The sequence below is a fragment of the Python bivittatus genome, unplaced genomic scaffold (genome assembly GCF_059951505.1).
Source record: "Python bivittatus isolate LINGU-HERP-01145 unplaced genomic scaffold, Pbiv_v1 ctg000850_np1212, whole genome shotgun sequence".
Lineage (NCBI taxonomy): Eukaryota > Metazoa > Chordata > Lepidosauria > Squamata > Pythonidae > Python > Python bivittatus.
The window spans coordinates 31,478,362-31,488,990 of record NW_028277112.1 but is presented as its reverse complement, the minus strand read 5'-3'; the positions used below and the strand labels follow the sequence as shown (position 1 = coordinate 31,488,990).

General features: G+C 41.0%; 2 pseudogenes; both read right to left on the bottom strand.

Moving 5' to 3' along the window:
* Window positions 1–7,787: 7,787 nt before the first annotated feature.
* On the bottom strand, window positions 7,788–8,513 carry LOC148213803 (uncharacterized; annotated as a pseudogene).
* Window positions 8,514–8,676: 163 nt separating this feature from the next.
* Window positions 8,677–9,481, bottom strand: LOC148213802 (uncharacterized; annotated as a pseudogene).
* Between the last annotated feature and the right edge of the window lie 1,148 nt (window positions 9,482–10,629).

The following is a 10,629-nucleotide window of genomic DNA, read 5'->3' as shown; positions in this document are numbered from 1 at the left end:
ATACTGTTATTGAATCCCAGTGAAATATGTTATGATGCATAATTAATAGAGGAAGTGTGTACAGAGGCATCCATGGGGGTATGAAAAAGTCAAGATGGTGACCCCATGAATGAAGCCCCATTCTGTTTGTTATGTGTGGTCTCCCTCTTGACTTTTTTTAAACCCATGCTTGGCCCATGGTCCCTGCCCCACAGATGCCCCTAAGTGTATGCATTCCAATGATCCACATTGGTGAAGTGCTTTATAACACAGAGACAAATTGCACAAAGCCCTCACAGAAGCACAATACCTGCCTTTCCACGAGAGTTGAAGCATGGTCAGTCTATCTCAATCCTCAGCCTGCCTCCCCAAATGCCTTCTGCTGATGCTGAGAGAAGTGAAACAGCTGCTCTGCTAATTGTAAGCAAGGCCTCACTTCACTTTACAGGATGGCTTTCCAGAGCTCCTTTGCTCACATCACCCTGAGAGAGAAGCTGCATTCTGAAGCCCTATCTCATTGGTTCTGAATAAAGTAACTCTTACTTCATACTGTTCCAAAATATATTTACAATAAATATACCAAATTAATGGTTAATTGTTATTTAGAACATTTGCATCTTACCTATTCTCCATGGATGGTAAGGTATTATAGAATTGTATAAAGTTCCCCATCCAGATATCATCCAGGATTTTCAACAGCGTTGCTGCTGATGTGCATTACCTCTACTCCTTGAGTGAAATACCTTTAATAGAGAGATATGATGGACAGAAATGATCTCAGATTGTTAAGGGGAGAGAAACTCAATCCAGCAAATTCAGTGAGACCATTTTTGCACAACAAACTCTTCTCTAATATGTAAAAAAATATGATTAACATAGTTTAATTAAGCAAAGTATACATATTAATTTACATATATTTAGCAACATCTAATTTCAAAAAATAGATGCATTAATGAACCATGCCTTGAGTACATGTAGAACAAAGGTTTTCATTACAATACCGAAAAAAATCAGGAAAAAAAAGAGAAATCTTTTCTGTATAAGAGCTTGCCATATGTATGGTTTGCAAAGAAAACCACAAGGAAAATTATAGCTACTGGGCAGCCTTAAAGCATCATAAAAATGCAGTGCTAACAACAATGAAATGGAGCTGTATATTCACTTTAAACATGAATGAGAAAATGAAATGAATGAGCCACAAATGCTTGATTCGTCTTTTTAATGAAAACAAATGGAAAAACAAAAGAGGACGAGAAATGAAATTTTGTTTGTTTTATGTTTCCATTCAATTCCACTTGTTCTTAATTGTTTTGCACTAGAGATATTGTTTTGCATTGGATACAGAGGCTGAAACACTCATTATGGCTCTCAGGAGGGGTGGAAGGTGGGAGAGAAGAGAGATCACGTGTGAAATTGAAAGATATCTAAGGGGCTCTATACAAGTGCAGCTTTTCACCCCAGGATCAGCATCCTTTTCAGGCATCATTGTGCAGTTTTATACAAAGACTTATACAATATATGTATATGTGTAGAGAGAGAGACAGACAGACAGACAGACAGACAGACAGACAGACAGACATACTTCCCAGGTAAACCAGACAGAAAGATGATAAGATGAGCTAATTCTACTTTATTGTAAGGATACATTAACAGAATCTTGCAAGTCTGAAAGTACAAATCTCCTGTCATGTCTTTTTACAGCTTGATAAGTTAAGGAGGACCCTTTCTGAGTTTCTTTCTGTGCCCATTATACAGCTGCACCCCCCCCACACAAACACATTTATCTGACTGTTCCCTAGGTAGCATCTCTTCCTCCTGTTTCCCAAGGTCATTCCCACATACTGTGACATATATAGATATAGATATACATCCAACATCTCCCAAGATTTCAGTGAAGTAACCCCATGTTCTTGTGAGATTTTCACATTCTCACCAAAAAAGAAGAAAAAAAAAAGTAAAAAAATCTGGCAATCTTTTGATATTTTAGCCATTTAAAATGTATATATTTAACTAATTTGTATTTAGTTTCGGGTTTCTATGGGAATCTTTATTCTTTCTAAAATTTGCCAGCTCCAATCCTTTAGAATGGAATTCCTAAAAATGTCGTATCAGTAGAATGAGAATAAAAATGTATATTTACTGTAATTAGGGAAGTTAATATAAATAACATAACATACAGTATATTGAATATTTTTATATTTTCAAAAAAGCAAGGGTCTAAATCTAAGGCTTAGGCCAAAAGAAACAACCCATTGGTTTATGTGGAACCTAGTCTAATCCTTTCAAGGGCAATTGAACTCATTTCCCATGTTGCACTGCAATGCACATAACATTGCAGCCATCTGTGTACTTCCAGAAGCCCTTCACCCATCATCATAATTTTTAAAGTTTCACCTTGAAAGAAGATGAAAGTGTGACCAGGACCTGAGAGTTATGTGTTCTCCACTAATTATTGCACATTGCAGGGAAGATTGATTGCTGGCCCTTTCAGGAAAATTGTCCATCACTGTTGAAAAACATCTGAGGAGGCCAGGGGTGATAGAACAATATGAAAACCACTGTACAAGGATAGAACTATAAAATGTTGAATTGAGGCCACAGGCTATTTAAAAATATAGAATAAAGCAGCTAATGAAAAAAGAGAGATTTTGGTAGACAATTGAGCCTTTGAGAAGACCAGAATACTGCTAGATTACTCTAACAAAAAAGATTAATCTGCCTGTATCTATAGCAAATTAAAGGTGAGTAAAAAGAAACAGGACTATATTGAATACATAGAGAGAAATTGCCAGTGTAACATTTATCCTTACTAATGTAATTAAAGATCTATGGCAGTGTTGTCCAAACTTGGCCACTTTAAGATGAGTGGACTTCAACTCCCAGAATTCCTCAGCCAGCCATGTCCACTCATCTTAAAGTGGCCAAGTTTGGACAACACTGATCTATGGTTTAGTTATGATTAGTTACTTAACAGTAAAGATAGAGGTAGTGGCTCTTGCTCACTTTTAGCACCATGCTTTGCAGTTCAAGGTCTCAGGCTGATTTTGCAGTATCCCCAGATAGAACTGGAAGAAATCCCACCTGAAGCCTTGGAGACCCAATCAGTAGACAATACCGAACTGAGTTTTGGATCAGTGGTCTCACTCAGTATAAGATGCTTCTGCTGTTTCTATGTTTGCAGTACACACTATACTGATCATTAACTCCCTGAGTAATACAATCAGTGATTTGCAAATATTTGTTAATATTTCAAATTTAATCTACCCCCCAATTTAATCCAGGCTATAATGGTAGAAATTGTTGTGGCTATTCCTAATTATTATTTCTAAATGCTAGCAGTATTCATGGCATGTTAAGCAATGGTAGTGACTTCTGGTTTCTGCTGTAGTAAAGTCCCATAGGAAATGGTAAAGTAAATGGTTTGTTGTACTTCTGTCCAAAAGAGTCCATCTTTTCATTTGAAATGTTAAGCTACCAAAAATGTAGAACAATTTTAGCCCTTAAGTGATTAAACTACTATTTTTTTTCTTTTTTCTTTCTTCTTTTGATTATTTGGGGATGAATGAAAAACATTTCTTGCTTACGGTATGTTACATTCAAAATGGATGGCTTGCAATGGGAAAAAAAATTCTGCAGAGAATAAATGTTTTCAAGCCACAGTACATCTGCCATCATTGCTATGTGGAAATTGATGCCCTGGTTCAAGATGAAATGTTGTTTTTATGGTCAGTGGAGAGCAGGGTAGACTATAACTTCAATAATCTTTTGCTGTTTGAGAGCAAAGTGGACTAAGATTAGTGCAATAACAGGAGAATGAACATAGTTGTTTTTTTTTTAATTGTCTTGGTAAAATGTATCTTGACTATCCTCTTGCTTTTGTGATATGAAACAATTAAAGATGTAACCAGGTCCAAACAAGTTCTGGAATGCTCAGATGCTCATCAGTAAATGGACATGCCCATTCATACCTATCAACAAAGTAGCTTCAACAATTTTCATTTGATTTATTGCCCAGCGTATCCAATTATCGATGCTTGTAGTTTTGTAATTTCTTATGTAATATCAATATCCAGCCAGGTGATAATAGGTTGAAAGAATGCCTTTCATTGTCCTTTCTTATTGAAAGAAATAAGACAACTGGACTAAATATTACTTATAAATTATTTGACGGATACATAACTCCAATGTGCTGTCCAATTTTATGTCAACTCCCCAACCCCATTGCACCCTTTTGGCCTTCCAGAGAGAGCATCTGACATTAATAACAGCCAGTCTTGAACACTGGGGGATGTGGTAGGGGAGTGGGGGAGTCCAATGCTGGATTTCCTTCTTGCTCTGATATCAAAGGGGGAAGGAAAGGTAATATCTTTTATGGTCCCAATATGCTATTCCAGTGATTGTATCATTGCAGATTTATTTATCAGAGATGTGCAGATCACTTTTCAGTCCAATTCAGATTGTTAAATCAGTTTGAATTGATTATGTGATCTAATTCAGCAATTCAAATCAATTTAGAAAATTGAGTCAATTAAATTTTGTAGCTTTATTTGGAGCATCAAATTAGACCAAATCAATATTCAGAGTAGATTTTAAAATACATAATAATAAGGCTTATCTCCTTCCAAACTGGTAAACATTCATATGCATCTGATCTGATTTTACAGATAGATCAATCCAATTTGGAAAGTCAGTTTCATTTGTTGTTTTTACTAAATTGTCTTCTAAATGAACCTCCAAACTGAATAATTCCATAGCTCTAGTACTTATTTTAAAAATAGTATCTTGCCTTTAAATGGCTTTTAAGGTAGCTTACAAAATAGTTTGGTAACAATTTTGGCTACAAAATGGTTTTGGTTTAATGCTACCAATAACAAAAGAAAAATTAAAATACACAGTTGGAAGACCGCAACCTGAAATCCTGGAAAGTTAAAGTCCATTAACATTCATTGTCCAGTAAAATAGACAATGCTGGACTAGATGAAGAAAAAGTCAACCTGATGCAAGACTGTTCTCATCAAGAAAGATGGCACTGTTAGTTTTGACTGCAACAATTACATTTAGAGTGGGAGTGCAATCAGTCCCACTATCTCTGAACAAATGCTTATTTTTATCAGCATGGACAGTTCAAAGCCTTTTTGATCATAGATGCACTTGTAGGTCCCACTCTGGGGAAGAAAGTACATGCACAGTCCCAGGGGGTTCCTCCAGTGAGAAAGTGCTCATTTGTCATTTGTTTGCTCATGTGTTTCCTCATTCTTCTTTGACAAATGCAGTGCCCAAGAGGACAGATTTGCCTCCTGGGCCACTGGACAAAGATACTTCAACACAAAATCAGCAAAGCTGATAGGCATTCTCAGACTATCCAAATGTCACTCACTGTACACCCATAAAGATGAAGGAATTCTTCATTCAGTTGATTCAAATGAAATGCACCCCTTCTGAGAAAAGAGGACACAATGAGGTAGCTATTTATGTTCAGAACCTCTACTCAGAGTTTAGGATTTAATGTTTTAATTATTTGGCAAAGCGATGTTGGAACACAAGAGCTTCCCACGGAAATGTTCAGCACCAGATTATCAAATGACTTTGCTTTGTGTATAGGGGAGCAATTATGTCTCTTCAATTCAAAAGTCATTAGGGAAGGAAATGCATTACTTGAAGTACCTTTGTTATTTAGATATTCTTGCCAAATAGATGAAGACATTTGGTAGTGCCTGAATGGTACCTCAAGACTAAATGCACTGAGCACTTATGTATTTACGCAAGCATTCACATATTAATTTTCTTTAGTTTTCTTCAAGATGTCATCTCGCTCAGATGGAAATATTCTCTTCATGCTCTTCTTATGCAAATTAAATGTGCTGATTTGTTAGCAAGAGTTATTTTTATACCAAGTGAACTGGGTTTTTGAAGGCGACAGGCTTTATGTAGCACAGATGTGAAGGGCTAGATTGCAGTCTTCTGCCTGGTTAAAAAAAAGCAACTCATAAAAACTGTTCTGCAACTTTCAACATTATTCTGCCTCCTTCTGATTTGTAAGTGTACTGTTTTAGGTGCCACTTTTGTGCATGAACAAGGAGAAGGAAGGAAGGAAGGAAGGAAGGAAGGAAGGAAGGAAGGAAGGAAGGAAGGAAGGAAGGAAGGAAGGAAGGAAGGAAGGAAGGAAGGAAGGAAGGAAGGAAGATTCCAAATCAACCCAGTGGGAATTGAGAATGCCTACAGGCCATGGAAAATGGGGTGAGAAGGGCAAGGGAATAAAATATTGCAGAAGGGAGCATAGCTGACCAACTGAGCAGTGACCAAAAGCATCCCACAGGAGGGATTAAAATGAAGTTTAACTGGAATCCAGAAGGGAGCAAAATCAAGTATTCAATTTCCACAGAATTTGAGGTAGAACACACTCTATCCAGAAAAACATCCAGGTACTATTCATTCTTCTCCACCCAAAAAAAAAAAAAAACAACCCACAAAATTTGAATAGAAGCAAGAGGTGTTTAACTTGTATTAGAAGATAAGATGGCCGAAAGGGTTCTCTCACCTTTTTGTTTTGGCAAAAACCTGACATGTGAAAACAGTGCTCTTCTCTTTAAAGATCCTGAAATTCTGAAATATCAAAGCAAACTAAGGCATTTAAAGAATGTGAGACTGCTCTTTGCATGACAGGCTATTCCAATAAAGTGGAGAGGAAGGGAAGAAAAGGGGAAGGGAAGAAGACTATCCCTGAATGAAAGTTAAATTCTCTCCAGATCCTGGCTCTTATCCAGCAAATTTCTTTTGGCCTTTTAAGGGACAAAAATAGGCCAGAATCAGGCCAAATTGGAAAACTATTCCTAGAAGCCAATACAAAAATGAAATGGACTTATCTTGGTTTTACTAATGCCACTTCATACAGCAGATTCAACTATATTTTTCTCCATAATTGTCAGTGGAAAAAGTTGTTGTATATAGTATCAATATGAATGTACATTTTACAATCTATCTATCTATCTATCTATCTATCTATCTATCTATCTATCTATCTATCTATCTATTCAATTAATATAGCCGCCCAACTCAGACCAGTGACTCTGGGCGGCTAACAATAATAAAAACAATCAAGCCCTTAAAACAATACAAAAAAATAAATATAAATACAGCCAAGAGATCTTTAAAAATCATTGGTATCAGCACAACCATGAAATGAAGCCCTTCGCACACTCGGGACCTCAGGCCCAGGCATAAAGCCAGGTCTTCAAGGCTTCCAAAAAGCCAAAAGGGTCGGGACCATCCTAATCACAGGAAGGAGGATGTTCCCTCCTGAAATTAGGACATGTCTCCTGGTCCCCGCCAACTGACATTCCTTGGCTGATGGGACCCGGAGCATCCCCATCCTGCCAGACTGGATTGGACAGGTAGAAACAACTGGGAAAAGACAGTCCCTGAGGAACCCAGTCCCAAACCATGAAGGGCTTCAAAGGTGACAACCAGCACCTTGAATTGCACCCGGAAACACCCAGGCACCAGTGCAGCTCCCGAAGCAGTGGTGTTACATGTGCCAAGTAGCCAACACTATTTACAACCCAGGCAGCTGCATTCTGTACCAGCTGAAGCTTCCAAATGCTCTTCAAGGGCAGCCCCATGTAGAGCGCATTGCAATAGTCCAAATGGGAGGTCACAGTGAGTAGAGCCTTCCGGTCCAGGAATGGGCATGAGGTCACTGAGTGGTCAAGAAGAGCAAGGATGGAAGCATTGGCTCCATCCGGCTCCTGCCAGAGGTCATCCAAGAGTGTGATCAATGCCATTTCAGTCCCATATCCTGGCCTGAATCCTCACTGAAAGGGGTCCAGATAATCCGCTTCATGCAGAGCCCTTTGAAGCTGCCGTGCGACCACTTTCTCAACAACCTTCCCTAAAAAGGGGAGGTTGGAAACTGGATGAAAACTATCCAGATTAGTTAGGTTGAGTGATGGCCCCTTGAGGAGGGGATGCACCACCGCCTCCTTAAGAGCTGGCAGGACCACTCCCTCCCTTAAAGAGGAATTAACTACCATCTAGACCCAATTACATGTCCTCTCCTGGGCAGCCTTGACCAGCCAGAAGGGGCATGGATCTAACACAGAAGTGGCCAAACTAACAGCTACAAGAACCCTGTCCACTTCCTCAGGTTCAACAGGCTCAAACTCCTCTCAGATAAACATCCAAGACTCAGCCCCTGTAGCCCCCACTGGCCTTGCATCAAGGCTGGAATTCAATGCAGAGCGGATGTGAGTGACTTTACCTGCCAGATGCTCAGCATATTCCTCACAATGGCCCTGAAGGTAGACCCCCAAATTAATCCCTCCGAGGAGGGTCTGGGTCACCTGAAACAGGGCCACTGGGCAGCTATCTGCAGATGCAATAAGGACTGAGAAATAATTATGTTTCTCCACCCTTACTGTCACGAGGTAGGCTCTAATAGCGGATCTAGCTCGTGTTCGATCATCTTTGCTTCCTGGCTTCTGCCAGCAGTGCTCTAGGGGTCTCTTAGCCCTCTTAAGCTTCCTCAGCTCTTCCATATACCCCAGAGAGCTATGGGATCCATAGTCACAGATAGGCCACTCAGGCTCAATCCAATCCAAAGCTGCTCTCTCGTTCCATGTGGCCACCAAGGCTTCAGTCAGATCGTGCAGCAGACTTCCTGGAACAAGCCCAAGCTCCCTCTGAAACCAGTTGGGTCCATCAATCACCTGGGCGGGCCAATCCAATAGGCCCTGCCTCCTTGCAGAGGAGGGTGGCACCAGAGAACTGGAGGGTCACCAAGAAGTGATCTGACCATGACAGGGGAGAAACCAATACCTCCCCCAATTTCAGAACACTCTGCCACTGCTCTGACAGAAAAACCAGGTCAGGCAAATGACCACTATTATGCGTTGGGCCCTGGATGACTTTGGATAGGCCCATGGCTGTCAAGATGACCATAAACTCCCTGGCTACCTCTGACCCCACCTCCAAGGAAGGCATATTGAAATCCCCCAAGACCATAAGCCTGGGGAACTATACCACCAACCTGGCTACGGAGTCAAGGAGCTCAGGCAGGGAAGTTGCTATGCAGCAGGGGGGCTGGTACAGTAGCAACAGTCCCAACTGATCCCTCTTAGAGCCCATCTAACAAATAGGGTCTTGCACCTGGCAATCTGAGGAGCAGCGCCCCTGAATGCCTCCCAAGTATCTCGGGTGACCACTGCCACCCCACTGCCCCTATCCTGGGGTCTTGGCTGGTGCCACACCTGGAAACCAGCTGGGCACATCTCAGAAGGGGAACACCCCTTTGTTCTCCCAGCCAGGTCTCTGTAATACATGCCAGGTCAGCTTTCTCCTCCATGACCAAATCATGGATGAGGGTGGCCTTATACAAACCAATCTGGCATTCAGTAGCAGCAGCCAACAGCCCAGGGCCTTGAAAGTCTGCCAACTGGGGCCTCGGAGTGAGTTCAAGGAGCTGGAATGTGCCACAGGAACAATATACTTCTGGCCCATTCCCCATGTGCAGCCTGCTCTTCGTCTCCTGCCAAATTTTCCTATACCCATCACTACCAGGATGTTACAGCCTGTCCCTACTCCTCCAACACCTCCCCCTTCCCCCTGGCTAAATTGATCCATACCCAAGCCCCTCCCCCCGCACATCATACATACACCTCCAGTTACAGCCTCCTTCCGGGCAGCCAACCCATTTAGCATTCAGCACCTCCAGAGAAACGGCCCACTCCACCCGATACTCTCATCCTCCCCCCACCAACCCACTCTCACTCAATAAGCAGGAGCTCACACAAGCCACATCAGCTAATTCTGAGGGTGATCAGTTAGTTCCCCTCTCACCCATAGGCAGGGAAACAGACCCTATTCAGGGGAAGAAACACCCTTTCCTACCCCAACCCCAATCCATCTGTCCACAGAGTCTGTGGATTTGCCTGTCCCTCCACTTCATTCTCCAACACGTGAAGAAGGCAAAATGGCTGCATGGGTAGACAAGGGGAAGGGAGCCACAGCTTCAAGGATAGAGCTGAAAACAATACCTCAGCCTGACCTCGCATCTGCTGCAGCCCATTCCCTACCCCCCAAAATTCCTTTTGGATTTTGGAAATCTATATTGGAACAGAGAACAGTTTTCATGCTTGCACTAAATATGTTAAGTGTGTTATCTGGAATATTAGCACAGTGAGTGAATAACAAAAAGACACTTGCCTGGCATATTAGATTTTTTTTTTTATATTCCCCAGTGGGGAGGGAAAAACAATTGTGAGTGATAAATCCCATTTTCTAAAAGAAACTAAAAGGGTTTGACAGGGTCCACCCTGATCTCCTTTATATCCATCAGAATCTAGAAGACATCTTAAGAAAATGACAATGAATTATAATACTTATTTGAATGACCAGTGGTATCCAGCAGTAATAAATTTCAGACAAAAAAATTGGCCCAATTTGCATAGAACACTAAAAGATCAAAAGGCTTGTCTTCTGGACTAGATTAACCACTTAGTCTAGCATCATATACTGCACTGGGTACCATCTTCCCCTGACCCAAGAACCCTTTTATTCTTCATAAATGGATTCACCAGGCCCCTCAGAAATTCTGCTACCCCTCTTATTTTCTTGGCCAGGTTTGTCTCCTTATTCTTTACGTCATCTAACAGA